Raw genomic sequence first — 18,966 nt, 5'->3', positions numbered from 1 at the left:
AAAAAAGAACTACCACTCATGAAAAAAGGGGACGACAGAGGAATAGAGGGTTGCATGGCATCACCAACTCGATGGACATGAGTTTGAGAAAGCTCTGGGAGTTGGTGATGGATGGTGAGAGAAGCCTGGCAAACTGCAGTCCACGGGATCACAAAGAGTCAGACACAACTGACCGACTGAACTGACTGACTGACTGCTCAGGAATTCCCTGGCAGTCCAGTGACTACGACTCAACACTTTTACTGCAAAGGACCCAGGTTTGATCCCTGATTGGGGAACTGGATTCTGAAAGCCACACAGTGCAGGCAAAAAAGAATAAAGAAAAGCTTTCAAAAAAAACTACTGCTCTTTGAAAGGCACTGATAAGAGAATGAAAAGGCAAGCCACATACTGGGAGAAAATATCTGCAAAATACATGGAACAGAAGATGAATAGCCAGAATGTAAGAATTTTAAATCATTAAAATTCAGTTTATACAACTTTTAAGTAGCAAAAGATTTTAACAGAAACTTTACTAATGAAACTATACATGAGAATAAGAACATGAAAAAATATTCAACATCATTAGTCATTCAGTTCAGTTCAGTTGCTCAGTCGTGTCTAACTCTTTGCGACCCCATGAATCGCAGCACTCCAGGCCTCCCTGTCCATCACCATCTCCTGGAGTTCACTCAAACTCACATCCATCGAGTCGGTGATGCCATCCAGCCATCTCATCCTCTGTCGTCCCCTTCTCCTCCTGCCCCCAATCCCTCCCAGCATCAGAGTCTTTTCCAATGAGTCAACTCTTCCCATGAGATGGTCATTAGTCATTAGGGAAATGCAAAAACAGAGATACCATATCCATACAGTAGAGTGACAAAAATCAAAGTACAAACAATATCAAGTGACAGTAAGAATGCAGAAGAACTGGAACGCTCATACACTGCCGGAGTGAAATTATATAGCCACTTTGAAAAACAGTACCAACAGATTAGCAGTTTCTGAGAAAGTTATGACACAGCAATTTCACTCCTAAGTATCTAAAGGAATAAAAACTTATGTTCATATGAAAATTACACATTTATAACAGCTTTATTTATAATCACTGAAAACAGAACACACCCCAAATAGCCTTCAAAGTACATTCATATATTAGAAAATGACTTAGCAACAAAAATGAACAAACTATTAACAACACAAAACAATGTGGATAAATCTCAAATGTCACATAAAAGCCAAACTCAAAAGGCTACACACTATATGATTTCATTTATTATATGACATTATAGAAAAGGCAAAGTTATAAGAACAGGAAAAATACTAATGATTACCAGGGTTATCAGGTGGGAATAGGGGCTGACTACAAACATCAAGAGGGAATTCTGGAGGGTAAAGGAACAGCTTAAATCCTAAATAACATAAAAAAGCAAAACAAGTAAGACATTTAAAAATGGAATCTTCATTTTAAGCTACATGAAGAGACAGGAATAATCCAAAGGATCCAAATACTAATAAAAGCTACTAAAAACAAGACCGGGAGTGGACTGTGGCTCAGATCATGAACTCTTTATTGTCAAATTCATACTTAAATTGAAGAAAGTAGGGAAAACCACTAGATCATTCAGGTATGACCTAAATCAAATCCCTTACGATCATACAGTGGAAGTGAGAAATAGATTTAAGGGCCTAGATCTGATAGACAGAGTGCCTGATGAACTATGGACAGAGGTTCATGACATTGTACAGGAGACAGAAATCAAGACCATCCCCAGGGAAAAGAAATGCAAAAAAGCAAAATGGCTGTCTGAGGAGGCCTTACAAATAGCTGTGAAAAGAAGAGAAGCAAGAGGCAAAGGAGAAAAGGAAAGATACACCCATTTGAGTGCAGAGTTCCAAAGAATAGCAAGGAGAGATAAGAAAGCCTTCCTCAGCGATCAATGCAACGAAATAGAGGAAAACAATAGAATGGGAAAGACTAGAGATCTCTTCAAGAAAATCAGAGATACCAAGGGAACATTTCATGCAAAGATGGGCTCGATAAAGGACAGAAATGGTATGGACCTAACAGAAGCAGAAGATATTAAGAAGAGGTGGCAAGAACACACAGAAGAACAGTACAAAAAAGACCCAGATAATCACGATGGTGTGATCACTCACCTAGAGCCAGACATCCTGGAATGTGAAGTTAGGTGGGTCTTAGGAAGCACCACTACAAACAAAGCCAGTGGACGTGATGGAATTCCAGTTGAGCTAATTCAATTCCTAAAAGATGATGCTGTGAAAGTGCTGCACTCAATATGCCAGCAAATTTGGAAAACTCAGCAGTGGCCACAGGACTGGAAAAGGTCAGTTTTCATTCCAATCCCAAAGAAAGGCAATGAAAAAGAATGCTCAAACTATTGCACAATTGCACTCATCTCACACGCTAGCAAGTAATGCTCAAAATTCTCCAAGCCAGGCTTCAGCAGTATGTGAACCATAAACTTCCAGATGTTCAAGCTTGTTTTAGAAAAGGCAGAGGAACCAGAGATCAAATTGCCAACATCTGCTAGATCATCGAAAAAGCAAGAGAGTTCCAGAAAAACATCTATTTCTGCTTTATTGACTATGCCAAAGCCTCTGACTGTGTGGATCACCACAAACTGTGGAAAATTCTTCAAGAGATGGGAATACCAGACCACCTGACCTACCTCTTGAGAAATCTGTATGCAGGTCAGGAAGTAACAGTTAGAACTGGACATGGAACAACAGACTGGTTCCAAATAGAAAAAGGAGTAAGTCAAGACTGTATATTGTCACCATGCTTATTTAACTTATATGCAAAGTACATCATGAGAAACGCTGGACTGGATGAAGCACAAGCTGGAATCAAGGTTGCCAGGAGAAATATCAATAACCTCAGATATGCAGATGACACCACCCTTATGGCAGAAAGTGAAGAAGAATTAAAAAGCCTCTTGATGAAAGTGAAAGAAGAGAACAAAAAAGTTGGCTTAAAGCTCAACATTCAGAAAACATCATGGCATCCAGTCCCATCACGTCATGGGAAACAGATGGGGAAACAGTGGAAACAGTGGCAGACTTTATTTTTCTGGGCTCCAAAATCACTGCAGATGGTGACTACAGTCATGAAATTAAAAGACGCATACTTCTTGGAAGGAAAGTTATGACCAACCTAGACAGCATATTAAAAAGCAGAGACATTACTTTGTCAACAAGGGTCCGTCTAGTCAAGGCTTGGTTTTTACAGTGGTCATGTATGGATGTGAGAATTAGACTTTAAAGAAAGGTGAGTGCCAAAGAATGGATGCTTTTGAACTGTGGTGTTGGAGAAGGCTCTTGAGAGTCCCTTGGACTACAAGGAGATCCAACGAGTCCATCCTAAAGATCAGTCCTGGGTGTTCTTTGGAAGGACTGATGCTGAAGCTGAAACTCCAATACTTGGGCCACCTGATGCAAAGAACTGACTCATTTGAAAAGACCCTGATGCTGGGAAAGATTGAAGGTGGGAAGAGAAGGGGACCACAGAGGATGACATGGCTGGAGGGCATCACCAACTCAATGAACAAGAGTTTGAGTAAACTTCGGGAGTTGATGATGGACAGGGAGGCCTGGCATACTGCAGTCCATGAGGTCGCAAAGAGTTGGACACGACTGAGCGACTGAACCGAACTGAAAAACAGTTAAGACAGGGCAGAAGTTACATAGGAGGATGTAGAAAGAAAAACTACAGGAGTAGAGAGCAAGTCTAACCACAGAAATTACCAGAAAGCACAAGCAAAAATACACCTCTTCAATGACAACACTATTTTTCTTCAAAAAAAAAAAGAAAAAATGTGGAGGAGGTAGTTCTAAGAACCCATCCATCCACAGAAACTTACATCAATTGAGCAAAAACTGTCAGAGTCAAATTTGCCAAAACTCTGGAAAGTGGTGAAAGCTTTATGTCAACCAAGCAAATACTGAAACAAAATAAAGGTGACTTAAAAACAGTATAAAAACCTTAAGGCATTTTTATTTCCCCCTTCTTCAGTCTTGGGTCAATAACAATCTTGAATGCCCTAGCCCACATTCCAACGGTTGGACCCTTGACCCTAGTTCTACAGGGAGCAGAGTATACTTTGTTTTCAAAGAATTTGTTTGTCTATTGTGACCTGTGTGGGGCTACCTCAAGGACTGATTGAGGGCACTCTCCTTTGATCACTCTGGATCTCTTCAGACAGAAAAGTAGCTATCAAGGGGCAATTCTTTGAAAAAGAATTTAAGGAAAATGAAAAATCCACTACCAGAACTTCCCTGGTGGTCCAGGGGCTAAGACTCTGTGCTCCCAATATAAGGATCCATGGTTCAATCTCTGGGCAGGGAACTAGATCCCTTATGCCACAACTAAGAGTTTATATGGTGCAACTAAAGATCCCACGTGCCACAACTAAGACTCAGCAGAGTCAAATAAGTAAATAAAAATAAATATTTAAAAAGAAAAAAAATTAAAATCCGCTGCCTTTTGGGACAAAATATTACAGTTAAGTGAAATAAGACATGTCTAAAATCTGGAGAGAAAGCTGCAAAGTGAATTTCTTTGGGAAATTAGGGCACTGAAAAACATGTGGGGAATTTACAAGGACATGCACATGTCCAAGGTAAGACACCTACTCACAGAAAACAACTGGCTCATCTCTAGGCATAGCATGAACAGGAAATAAAGGCTAACATGGAGTTTCATACAGCCCAGCTGAGTGTTAGCATGCCCCAACACAGAGCCAGCCTGCAAAGACGAGGAAAGAATTTCCTTTCTTCCTTTTCTCTTTCCTCTTATTTTCTTTGTTACTCAAGGTGTTCAGGAAATCTCTCTCTTAACACTAGCAGATCACAGCTAAAGAAAAAGAGATTTCAGATACTGTTACACATATAATGTTTATGTCCTCCCAACCCCTTTCAAACTTCTATGCTAAAGTCCTAAGGGCTAGTGTGATGATGCATGGGGATGAGCCTTTGGAAGGTAATTAGGTTTTGTTGTTCTTCGGTCGCTCAGTCGTGTCCGACTCTTTGAGACCACACGGACCTCTGCACGCCAGACTTCCCTGTCCTTCACCATCTTCTGAAGTTTGCTCAAACTCATGTCCATTGAGTAGGTGATGCCAACCAACCATCTCGTCTTCTGTCGTCCCCTTCTCCTCCTGCCTTCAATCTTTCCCAGCATCAGGGTCTTTTCTATACAATCGGCTCTTCCCATCCAGGTGGCCAAAGTATTAGAACTTCAGCTTGAGCATCAGGCCTTCCAAAGAATACTCAGGACTGATTTCCTTTAGAATTAACTAGTTTGATCTCTCTGCAAGTCTCTCTCAAGAGTCTTTCCCAAAAGCACAGTTAGAAGGCATCAATTCTTTAGCACTCAGCCTACTTTATGGTCCCAACTCTCACATCCATAGCTTTGATAAGAAGGACCTTCATTGGTAAAGTAATGTCTCTGCTTTTTAATATGCAATCTAGGTTGGTTACAGTTTTTCTTCCAAGGAGCAAGCGCCTTTTAATTTCATGGTCACAATCACCATCTGCAGTGATTTTGGAGCCCAAGAAATAAGTCTCTCAATGTTACCATTGTTTCCCCATCTATTTGCCATGAAGTGATGAGACCGGATGCCATGATACTAGTTTTTTGAATGCTGAGTTTCAAGCCAGCTTTCTCACTCTCCTCTTTCACACTCATCAAGAGGTTCTTTAGTTCCTCTTCACTTTCTGCCATAAGGGCGGTGTCGTCTGCATATCTGAGGTTATTGCTATGTCTCCCGGCAATCTTGATTTCAGTTTGTGCTTCTTCCAACCCAGCATTTTGCATGATGTACTCTGCATCCAAGTTAAATAAGCAGGGTAACAATATACAGCCTTCACGTACTCCTTTGACAATTTTGAACCAGCCCATTGTTCCATGTCTGGTTCTAACTGTTGCTTCTTGACCGGCATACAGGTTTCTCAGGAGGCAGGTAAGGTGGTCTGGTATTCCCATCTCTTCAAGAATATTTCAGTTTGTTGTAATCCACATAGTCTAAGGCTTTAGCATACTCAATGAAGCAGATTTTTTACGGAATTCTCTTGCTTTTTCTATGATCCATTGGATGTTGGCAATTTGATCTCTGGTTCCTCCACCTTTTCTAAATCCAGCTTGAACATCTGGAAGTTCTCCATTCATGTACTGTTGAAGCCTAGTTTGCAGAATTTTGAGCATTACTTTGCTATCATGTGAGATGAATGTAATTGTGCAGTAGCTTGAACATTCTTTTCCATTGCCTTTCTTTGGGACTGGAATGAAAACTGACCTTTTCCAGTCTTGTGGCCACTGTTGAGTTTTCCAAATTTGCTGGCATATTGATTGCAACATTTGAACAGCATCATCTTTTAGGATTTGAAATAGCTCAGCTGGAATTCCATCACCTACACTAGCTTTGTTCATAGTGATGCTTCCTAAGGCCCATGTGACTTTGCACACCAGGATGTCTGGCTCCAGGTGAGTGATCACACCATCATGTTAGGTTTAGACAAGGTCATAAAGGTGGAGCCCTAATGATAGCATTAGTGCCCCTTGGACAAAGAGGGCTTGCTCTAGTTCCCTCATCTGTCTCTCAAGGCCATGCGAGAAGAAAGTGAGAAGGTGGTCATCTGTAAGTCAGAAGAGAGTTGCTGCTGCTGCTGCTAAGTCGCTTCAGTCATGTCCAACTTTGTGAGACCCCATAGACGGCAGCCCACAGGCTCCCCCGTCCCTGGGATTCTCCCGGCAAGAACACTGGAGTGGGTTGCCATTTCCTTCTCCAATGTATGCAAGTGAAAAGTGAAAGTGAAGTCGCTCAGTCGTGTCCAACTCTTCATGACCCAATGGACTGTAGCCTACCAGCCTCCTCTGTCCATGGGATTTTCCAGGCAAGAGTACTGGAGTGGGGTGCCATGAAAAGAGTTATCAGAATTCAATTGTGCCAGGAACATGATCTCAGAGTTCTAGTCTTTACAACTGTGCAAAAATAGATTTCTGTTATTCGGTATTTTGTTATAGTAGCCTTAGCAGATTAAGACAGAAACCACTCATAACCAAATAAATTACAAAAATAGTTTATAAAAAGTCACTAAACAAACAGAAAACTACAACCCACAGAAAGCAACAAAAACAAGCCATGAGTAATGAGGAAGAATCTTATTTCCCAAGTTATCAAGCTACGATATTTTAAATACCACTGTTCAAAAAAAATTATGACACATGCAGGTAAACAAAAAGGATGGTCCATTCAAAGCAGAAGTGAAGTGAAGTGAAGTCACTCAGTCGTGTCTGACTCTTTGTGACCCCATGGGCTGTAGCCTACCGGGCTCCTCTGTCCATGGGATTTTCCAGGCAAGAATTCAAAAGAGAAGTAAATAGAAACTATCTATGAGGAAAGAACAGAAATCCGACTTACTAGAGAAAGACTTTTAATCACTATCTCAAATATGCTAAAAAAAACTCAATAAAAAACATTAAAAAAGAACTAATGAAAATCAGAAGGATGACATGTGAACAAATGGAGAATATCAATAAAGAGATAAAGATTATTTCACAAAACAACAAAGAAATCTAGAACTGAACAGTACAATAACTGAAATGAAAAATTAGCTATAGGATTTTAACAGCAACTTTAGGCAGGCACAAGAAAGATCAGAGAACTTGAGGACTAGTCCAGCTAAAATTATTCAGTCTCAGAAACACAAAGAAAAATGAACAGAGCCTAAGAGATATTATGGGACCCCAATAAGTGTACCAGTACATGCAGAACAGGGAGTCTCAGAAGGAAAAGAAGGAAGAGAAAAATATTTGATGAAATAATAGCTGAAAACATCCTAAAAAACTTCCTAAATTTGACCAAAGATAGGAAACCACATATTCATGAAGTTCAACATGCTCCAAGAAGGATAAATGAAAGATACCCACAGCAAAACACATTATGATTAAGCTGTGCATGCTTAGTCACTCAGTCATATCCAACTCTTTGTGACCCTATGGACTGTAGCCTGCCAGGCTCTTCTGTCCATGGGATTTTCCCAGCAAGAATACTGGAGTGGGTTGCCACTTCCTCCTCCAGGGGATCCTCCTGACCCAGGGACCAAACCCATGCCCTCCCACATCTTCTGCACTGCTGGTGGATTCTTTACCATTGAGCCACCAGGAAAGCCCATGATTAAGCTATCAAAAGCCAAAAAGAACCTTGAAAATAACAAGAGAAAAGTATTTCATGTATAAGGAATCCTCAATAAGATTAAAAGCTAATTTCTCATCAGAAAATATAAAGGTTAGGAGGCAGTGTGATACATATTTAAAGTGAAAAACAAAAACTGTGAACCAAAGGGAAAAAACTGAGGGAGTAATATTTTCCTAGCTAAACAAAAGCTGAAGGAGACTGTCACTACTAGATCTATGCTTCAAGAAATGCTAAGTGGGAAATGAAAAGACACTAGACAGTCACTGAAAGCTATACAAAGAAATAAAAACACGGGTAAACAGGTAAATATTAAAGCCAGTATTATTGTGCTTTTGATTTGTAACTCCTCTTTTTTCTGTATGATTTAACAAAAAATGCACAAAACAATAACTATAAATTGATGTTAATGGGCACGTAATATATAAAGGCACAACATGTGATTACAGCATAAAGGAAGAGAGATAGAAGCACAGCTGTATACTGCTGAAGCTGGTGTTAATTCAAAACAGAAAAACTTAAAAATATACCAAAAAGGAAATGAGAAAGGAATCAAATCAGTACAATATAAAAAAGTCAAACACGAAAGGCAGTAATGAAGGAACAGGGCAGGGAGTGGGGAGAGATAACACATTAAAAAAACAGCAAAATGGCACAATTAAATGTTTCTTTATCAGTTATTATTTTAAGTATAAAAGGATTAAACACACCAATTAAAAGGCAAAGATTAGCAGAAGGAATAAAAAGACATGACTCAACTAAAGGTGATCTACAAGAGACTAAGATTCAAAGACAAAACTAAGTGGAAAGTAAAAGGACGGAAAGGTATGCAAAAGAGAGCTTGGGTGGCTGTACCAATATGAGATAAAATGGACTTTAAATATTTAAAAAATTATAGGATAGTTAAAAGGGTATTATATATTGATAAAAGGGACAATCCTCAGAAGATATAAAAACAATAAACATATAGATAATAATAACAGAGCCTCCAAAATGTACTAAGAAAAAATTGACAGAATTGAAGGGAGAAACAGTTATACAATAATAGTCGGAGATGTTAATACCCTACCATCACTATGGTACAGAACAACTAGAAAGAAGACCAATAATGAAATAAAAACCTTGAAAAATATTATAAGCCAACTAGATATAACAGACATTTGCAGAATACTCCACTCCCAAACAACAGAAATATGTATTTTTCTTTAGAGCATACAGAATATTCTCTAGGGTAACACATTATACATAGCCACAAAACAAGTTTCAATAAATTTTCAAACACTAAAGACATACAAAAGATTTTTTCACTACCAAAAATGAATGTACAGCTATAAACATCTTCATTTTAAAAAACAAAAGATCTCAAGCCAATAATCTAATTTTATACCTTAAGGAACAGAAAAAGAACTAACTAAACCCAAAGCCAGCAAAAGGAAGAAAACAATAAAATCAGAATAAAATTAATAAAATACAGAATAAAAAATAGATAAAACTAACAACACCAAAAGTTGTTTCTTCAAAAAGACTAACAAAATTGACAAACTTCTAGCTAGATGAAGAATAAGAGAAAGAAGACTCAAATTACTAAAGTCAGAAGTGAAAGTAGGGATATCACTACTGACCTTATGCAAATAAAAATATAAAAATAATGTTATGAACAATTATATGAAAATGTATTAGGTATCCCAGATGAAATGGAAAAATCCCTAAAAAACAAACTACCAAAACTGACTCAAGAAAAAAATAGAAAATCCAAATTGACTTACATGCAAAAAGATTGTATCAGCAATCAAAAGGGTAATCAAAAGGCTTCCAACAAAGAAAAGACAAGAATGAGATGGCCTCACTGTTAAATTCTACCAATCATTAAGAGAATTAATACAAATCCTTCTGTAACATTTCCAAAAAACTGAAGAGGAAACACTTCCTAAGTCAGTCTATGAGGTCACTATGACCCTAATAACAAAGTCAGACAAACAGAGCATAAGGAAAGAAAACTAGAGACCTATATACGTTACAGATAAAGGTGAAAAAAAACCCTCAGCATAATACTAGCAGTATGGAATAAACTACATATTAAGAGTATAAGGCATGATCAAGTGGAATATTACAGGATTGCAAGGGGGTTCAACAAAGAGGAATCATTATACCACATTCTTAAGCTGAAGGAAAAACAAAACAAAATAACATGATGCGTTCAAATGATGCAGAAAAAGAATCTGAAAAGCCAACAAACTTTCATGGTAAAAATAGACTATGAATAAAAAGGAACTTCTTTAACATGATAAAAGACACTTATGAAAAACCCAGAACTAAATCATACTCAATTATGAAAAACTAAAAGCTTTTATTTACCCTAAGATCAAGAACAAGATAGGATGCCCACTTTTGCCACTTCTATGCAACATTATATAGAAAATTCTAGCAGATCAATTAGGCAAGAAAAAGAAATGAAAAACATCAAAATTGGAATAGAAGCAAACTATCCATATTCCCAGATGACAAGATCATACACAAAATCCTAAGGAATTCACACACACACACACACACACACACACATATATACCCCCAACCAACCATTAGAGCTAATAAATTCAGCAAAGTTGAAGGATAAAAGATCAATGCACCAAACTAGGTTATATTTGCTACATACACTAGCAAAGAACAATCTGAAAAGGCTCTTAGAAAAATAATTCTCTTTATGATGTGGTCTAAAAGAATAAAATATCTAGGAATAAATTTAACCAAGGAAGTGAAAGATTGGTACAGTGAAAACTACAAAATATGATTAAAAGAAACTTTAAAAGACCTAAATAAGTGAAAAAACATCAAATGTTCACAGATTCTAAGATTTACTTTCATTAAGAGTACCCAAAGTAATCTACAAATTCCATACAATCCCTATCAAAATTCCAATAGCTTTTTTTGTAGAAATGGAAAACCCAATCCTCAGATTCATATAGAACAGCAAGGAATCCACAATAGTTATAATAATCTTGGGAAAAGAAAAACTTGAAAGACTCACACTTGGTTATTTCAAAACTTACTATTAAAAAGAACTGAGAGTCCAAAACTGAACATATACATCTATCAGCAATTGCTTTTTCAAAAATGTGCAAAAACAATTCAATAGGGAAAGAACAGTCTATTCCACAAACAGTGCCAAGAAAACTGGATATTCATATCACATGCAAAATAATGAATCTGGACCCCTACTTTACACCATATACAACAATTGACTCAAAATGGATTAACAACGTATATATAAGACCTCAAAACATTAAACTCTTTGAAAAAAATAAAAGGGTATATCTTTAAGACCTCAGATTTGGTAAAGAGTTCTTAGACATGACATTTAAACAATGAGGAACAAAGAATGGTCAAACAATTGCACTCATTTCACATGCTAGCAAGATAATGCTCAAAATCCTTCAAGCTAGGCTTCAATAGTATGTGAACCATGAGCTTCCAATGTACAAAATGGATTTAGAAAAGGCAGAGGAACCAGAGATCAAACTGCGAAAATCTGCTGGATCACAGAGAAAGCAAGGTAATTCCAGAAAACATCTACTTTTGCTTCACTGACCATGCTAAAACCTTTGACTGTGTGGATCACAACAAACTGTGGAAAATTCTTAAAAGAGATGGGAATCCCAAACCACTTTACCTGCCTCTTGAGAAACATGTATGCAGGTCAAGAAGCAACAGTTAGAATAAAACATGGAAGAATGGACTGGTTCAAATTTGTAAAGGAAGTTAAGTCAAGGCTGTATGTTGTCACCCTGCTTATTTAACTTTTATGCAGAGTACATCATGGAAATGCCAGGCTGGATGAAGCACAAGCTGGAATCAAGATTGCTGGGAGAAATATCAATAACCCTCAGATATGCAAATGAAAACACCCTTACAGCAGAAAGCAAAGAGGAACTAAAGAATCTCCTGATGAAGGTTTAAGAGAAAGTGAAAAAGCTGGCTCAAAACTCAACATTTAAAAAACTAAGATCATGACATCCAGTCCCATCACTTCATAGCAAACAGATGGGGAAACAATGAAAACAGTGAGAGAATTTATTTTCTTGGCCTCCAAAATCACTGTAGACAGTGACTGCAGCCATGAAATTAAAAGACACTTGCTCCCTGGAAGAAAAGCAATGACAAACCTAGACAGTGTATTAAAAAGCAGAGACATTACTTTGCTGACAAAAGTCCATACTGTCAAAACTATGGTTTTTTCAGTAGTTATGGACAGATGTGAGTTGGACCATAAAGAAGGCTGAGCCCTGAAGAACTGATGCCTTCAAACTGTGGTGCCAAAGAAGATTTTTGAGAGTCCCTTGGACTTCAAGGGACTCTAACCAGTCAAGGCTAAAGGAAATCAGTCCTGAATATTCATCGGAAGGACTGGTGTTGAAGCAGAAGCTTCAATACTTTGGCCATGTGATGCAAAGTGCCAACTCACTGGAAAAGACCCTGATGCTGGGAAAGAGTGAAGGCAGGAGAAGAGGGCGACAGAGGATGAGATGGTTTGATGGCATCACCAACTCAACGGACATGAGTTTGAGCAAACTCCGGGAGATGGTAATGGACAGCAAAGCCTGGCATGCTGCAGTCCATGGGGTCGCAAAGTGTGGGACATGACCTAGTGACTAAACAAGAACAAATAGTTGACTTATAGTATCATGTTAGTTTCAGGTGTACAGCACAAGGATCCAGATAGCCAGATAAGATTCCTTTTCGGATTCTTTTCTTTTATATGTTATTACAAAATATTCAGTATAGTTCCCTATGCTATACACTAGGTTCTTGTTGGTTATCTACTTTATATAGAGTAGTGTACATATGTTAATGACAATCTGCTAATTTATCCCTCCTTCCAACCCCATTTCCCCTTTAGTAACCATAAATTTGTTTTCTATGTCTGTGAAGACTGCTTTAATATTTAAAACATTTTTCCCAACCCTGGAGTAATTCCGGAGTCCTTATTCTGCCTGCAGCACACCAGGCTTCCCTGTCCATCACCAACTCCTGGAGCTTGCTCAAACTCATGCTCATCGAGTCGGTGATGCCATCCAACCATGTCATCCTCTGTTGTCCCCTTCTTCTCCTGCCTTCAATCTTTCCCACCAAGAGGGTCTTTTCCAATGAGTCAGTTCTTTGCATCAGTATTGGGAGCTTCAGCTTCAGCATCAGTCCTTCCAATGACTGTTCAGAACTGATTTCCTTTAGGATTGACTGGTTTGATCTCCTTGCAGTCCAAGGGGCTCTCAAGAGTCTTCTCCAACACCACAGTTCAAAAACATCAATTCTTCGGTGCTCAGCTTTCTTTATAGTCCAATTCTCACATCCATACATGACTACTGGGAAAACCATAGCTTTGACTAGACAGACCTTTGTCAGCAAAGTAATGTCTCTGCTTTTTAGTATGCTATCTAAGTTGATCATAGCTTTTCTTCCAAGGAGCAAGCATCTTTTAATTTCGTGGCTGCAGTTACTATCTGCAGTGATTTTGGAGGCCAAGAAAATAAAGTCTCTCACTGTTTCCATTGTTTCCCCATCTGTTTGCCATGAAGTGATGGGACCAAATGTCATGATCTTAGTTTTTTAAATGTTGAGTTTTAAGCCAGCATTTTCACCTTCCTCTTTCACTTTCATCAAGAGGCCTTCAGTATCTCTTTATATAAAGATCTGCATAAGAATGTTAGGTCGGTGTTATCCATGATAGTCAAAAAGTAACTAACAACTCAAATATCCATTAACAAGTGAACAGATACATAAAATGTGAAATATTTATATAATATAAATACAATATAATACTCGTTGTTGTTCAGTCACCAAGTTGTGTCCGACTCTTTTGTGACCCCATGGACTGCAGCACACTAGGCTTCTATGTCCCTCACCATCTCCTGGAGTTTGCCCAAGTTCATGCCCATTGCGTCAGTGATGCCACTCAGCCATATCATCCATCCTCTGTTGCCCTCTTCTCCTTCTGCCTTCAATTTTTCCCAGCATCAGGGTCTGTTCCAATGAGTTGGCTATTTGCATCACATGGCCAAAGTATTGGAGCTTCCGCTTTAGCATCAGTATTTCCAATGAGTATTCAGGATTGATTTCTTTTAAGATTAACTGGTTTGATCTCCTTGCTGTCCAAGGGACTCTCAAGAGTCTTCTCCAGCACCACAATTAGAAAGCATCAATTATTCGGTGTCTGCCTTCTTTATGGTCCAGCTCTCACAACTATATGTGACTACTGGAAAGACCATAGCCTTGACTATATGGACCTTTGTTGGAAAAGTGATGTCCTTGCTTTTTAACACATTGTCTAGGTTTGTCATAGCTTTCCTGCCAAGAAGCAATCGTCTTTTAATTTCATGGCTGCAGTCACAATCCACAGTGATTTTAGAGCCAAAGAAGAGGAAATCATATAATATAATACTTGTTGTTCAGTCACCAAGCCGTGTCTGACAATACTACTCAGTAGTAAAAAAAAAAAAAAAAAAAGAATGAATTTCTGATACATGCATCAATGCAGATAAATCTTGAAAATACTGAGTTCAAGTAGCAAATACAAAATGTATATGCTACATTATTCCATATACATGATATTCAAAACTAGAAAACACTTATCTAGTGATAGAAATAAGGACAATAATTGCTTCTGGAGGTGAACCGATGGGTCAGAGACATGAAAGAACTTCTGAGGGTGACACATGTGTTCTTTATCTTAATTGGAGCTATGGTTTCATGAGCATACTTTTGTTGAAATTTGTCAAACTGTATTACTAAAGGTATACCTCAACAACAACAAGAAAACCTACTAGGGAAAATTTTAATGAATGATTGGAAAGCGTCTGCCTGCAATGCAGGAGACCTGGGTTCGATCCCTGGGTCAGGAAGATCCCCTGGAGAAGGAAATGGCAACCCACTCCAGTATTCTTGCCTGGAGAATCCTGTGGACAGAGGAGCCTGGTGGGCTACAGTCCACAGGGTCGCAAAGAGCCGGACACGACTGAGTGATCTATAGATAGAACTCTATCTCACTCCATGCCTTCATTAATTCACTCAAAAAATATTTTTTGAGGATCAGCTACATTCTTGGCACCAGTTTAGGGCTGGGGATACAGTGAATAAATATAGAAAACCCTGCTTTCATTACACATGCATTGTAAAGGGAGGATACAGACAATAAATAAGAAATATAGTTTAAATACATACATATATTTAAGATAGTTAATAAACTGAGTATTAAAGCAAGGGGAATATGCAACATTAATAACAGACTGAAATTTCTGATAGGTTGACCAGTGAAGACCAACAGTAGGAAGATAACTTTGGGGCTTATATCTATGACTTGGTTGTATAAATGGAATGTAACTGGATATGGCATTATAATTCTGAGCCTAAGGCTTTAGTTATCATAAGTTTGTGCCTGTCCCCTTACATCTATGTCAACATCAAATATGTTAACCCAGACAATCACTGGGTTATCTGCAGTCCCCTAAAGAGGATCTTAAAATGAATATGTACAGGACCTATCTGAGCCCAGCAAGGAGCCAAGTTCAACTAGATCTATACCTTGAAGTCAACTCACAGCAAGTGGCTGAATGAGAATAAGTAATTGTTGTTTTAAATTACTAAACTATAGGGTGGCTTGTTGCTTAGCAATAGCATTAGTTTGGAAGAAAATACTGTCTGAGATTTACATTTTAAAAAATACTCTAGCAGTACTATATAATTACAAAAATTATTGTATAAATTACAAAAAAGAGACTTCAGAATATATCCTTGAGTGAAGAAAAAAAAGTTGTAGAAAGTTTGTGTAATATGCTATCAACTATTTAAGATAAACACAAACAGGAGGGCTCAATTGGTAAAGACTCTGCTTGCAATGCACAAGACCCTGGTTCGATTCCTCGGTCGGGAAGACCCACTGGAGAAGGGACAGGCTACCCAGTGTTGTAACCTCATGCATAGCAAACTGCCTGGCACATAAGTAGACCACTCTATTAATATTTGTTGAAAGGATAAATGGATGATTTTTATACAAACACATTTCTCATGCACTGCTCAAGCATTTTAGACACATTAATTCATAACTGTGTCATCATCCTTACAAGATAAAGTATCACTGATGAGAAAACTTAAACTTAAAGAGATCAAGTCACATATCCAGTTGGTCACCTGTTAATACTTGGTGGCAGAACTAAAATCTAAATCTACAACCAGAAAACTAAAGCATTCAACCTTTCCACTGCTGCTGCTGCTAAGTCACTTCAGTCGTGTCCGACTCTGTGCAACCCCATAGATGGCAGCCCACCAGGCTCCCCCGTCCCTGGGATTCTCCAGGCAAGAACACTGGAGTGGGCTGCCTTTCCTTCTCCAATGCATGGAAGTGAAAAGTGAAAGTGAAGTCACTCAGTCGTATCCGACTCTTCACGACCCCATGGACTACACCCTACCAGGCTCCTCCGCCCATGGGATTTTCCAGGCAAGGGTACTGGAGTGGGGTGCCATTGCCTTCTCCGAACCTTCCACTACAATCCTGCAAATTTCATCAAGGTATTAACATTAAAAAAGGAAGGGTATCTGTAGCACAGTCTCAGGAAGGCTTGGGTTGTTCCCCAGTTTCCTCAAGAAGAGCAAACTGTCACTTCTTTTTCCTCTTCCAGAGACTGTATCTAGATGCATTCAGGATAGTCCAGTGTTTGACCTACCATCATAGGCTGTCCTACAATACAGCTTCTAACAAAACCAGGACGTCCAGAGGTTCCCTGGTAATTGTTTACCTTTATACTAAGAATTCTGGGAAAGAACAAAAATCTGCCCAGGCAGACTCCAAGGAGTTTGCACTGTGAGACCTACAGTTCTTGGAGGTTGTCTAAAAACAAAAAAACACATCAGCCAGGCCTATGGTAGTTCCATGTGTGCTAAATGTGTCCATGACAGGATCAAGTTCATTCTCCTTATCAAGGAGCAGAAAACCAGTGTGTGAAATATTAAAAGCACAAGTACAGAGTCAGAAAGTGAAATTTTAAAAATGAAACTTTTTTTCAGACTTCCCCGGTGGTCCAGTGGTTAGGGGTCTACCTGCCAATGCAGGGGACTCAGGTTCAATTCCTGCTCTGGCAAGACTCCAGTGTGCCACAACTACTGAGCCCACACACCGCAACTACTGAAACCCACCAGCCGTAGAGCCCATACTCCGCAACAAGAGAAGCTACCACAATGAGAAGCCCACAAACCATAACTGGAGAGTAACCCCCAGTCATCAAAATTAGAGAAAGACGACACACAGCAACGGAGACCCAGCACAGGCAAAAATAAATGAAAATTAATTAATTTTTTTTTAAGTTAGATCTTCTCCATTTACTTTCAACTACACCAAACAGAATTTTGCTTTTGATGCCACAGGCATATAAATAAGTATACAAAATTAGGCCAATAAAAATAATTTTTTACTCTAAGCTTAATTTCCCCCTAAATAAGTATATGATAATACAGAGAATGAACTAATGCTCCTTTCTAGCGTCCAGCATCAGTTATTCTTCAGACTTAGCTCACTGGAAAACTGCTTTTCCAAAACTACTGTAATTAGAGTATCAAAGTGAAGTGAAGTCACTCAGTCATGTCCTACTCTTTGTGACCCCATGGACTGTAGCCTACCAGGCTTCTCTGTCCATGGGATTCTCCAGGCAAGAGTAGTGGAGTGGGTTGCCATTTCCTTCTCCAGGGGATCTTCCCGACCCAGGGATCAAACCCAGGTCTCCCACATTGCAAGCAGACGCTTTACCCTCTGAGCCATCAGGGAAGCAGAGTATCAAAACAAAACAAAAAATCTGAGTGACTTACTTAGCATTTAATCACATTCCATTTTGAAATGTGGGAGACATAAAGTCAAAAGATGACTTGGATTTTAAGCCATAAAGGCTTAAAGTCCCTCATACATGAAGTCCTAGAAAAACACAATTCTTTCTGTTCTCTTATGATTCTCTGCAACAATCACTTTGCATTTAATTCTACTCTGCCTTATACTACCATTTGCCTCATAATGCTATTAATGAAATTTAGGGCACCTCAAACATAATGCCACTTTTCTGGTAAGTAATATTTACTAAATTTTTAGGCATCCTCAGGTTAGAAAGTTAAAAAAAGGTTCAGTTCAGTTCAGTTCAGTCACTCAGTCGTGTCCGACTCTTTGCGACCCCATGAATCGCAGCACGCCAGGCCTCCCTGTCCATCACCAACTCCCGGAGTTCACCCAGACTCACGTCCATCAAGTCAGTGATGCCATCCAGCCATCTTATCCTCTGTCATCCCCTTCTTCTCCTGCCCCCAACCCCTCCCCGCATCAGAGTCTTTTCCAATAAGTCAACTCTTCGCATGAGGTGGCCAAAGTACTGGAGTTTCAGCTTTAGCATCAGTCCTTCCAAAGAAATCCCAGGGCTGATCTCCTTCAGAATGGACTCGTTGGATCTCCTTGCTGTCCAAGGGACTCTCAAGAGTCTTCTCCAACACCACAGTTCAAAGGCATCAATTCTTCGGTGCTCAGCTTTCTTCACAGTCCAACTCTCACATCCATACATGACCACAGGAAAAACCATAGCCTTGACTAGACGAACCTTTGTTGGCAAAGTAATGTCTCTGCTTTTGAATATGCTATCTAGGTTGGTCATAACTTTCCTTCCAAGGAGTAAGTGTCTTTTAACTTCATGGCTGCAATCATCATCTGCAGTGATTTTGGAGCCCAAAAAAATAAAGTCTGACACTGTTTCCA

At 38.9% G+C, this 18,966-nt stretch overlaps 1 protein-coding gene and 1 pseudogene across 1 annotated transcript in view; one reads left to right on the top strand and one right to left on the bottom strand.

Annotated features, from left to right (window-relative positions):
• FAF1 (Fas associated factor 1) overlaps positions 1-18,966 on the bottom strand; it is a 505,390-nt gene that overhangs the window by 453,609 nt on the left and 32,815 nt on the right. The gene's annotated exons all lie outside the window — the stretch shown is intronic.
• On the top strand, positions 8,945-17,227 carry LOC129655830 (60S ribosomal protein L34-like; annotated as a pseudogene).

Source organism: Bubalus kerabau, chromosome 6, assembly GCF_029407905.1.
Source record: "Bubalus kerabau isolate K-KA32 ecotype Philippines breed swamp buffalo chromosome 6, PCC_UOA_SB_1v2, whole genome shotgun sequence".
NCBI lineage: Eukaryota > Metazoa > Chordata > Mammalia > Artiodactyla > Bovidae > Bubalus > Bubalus kerabau.
Note: the sequence above shows the minus strand (reverse complement) of the source record. Positions and strands in the feature narration are given on the sequence as shown.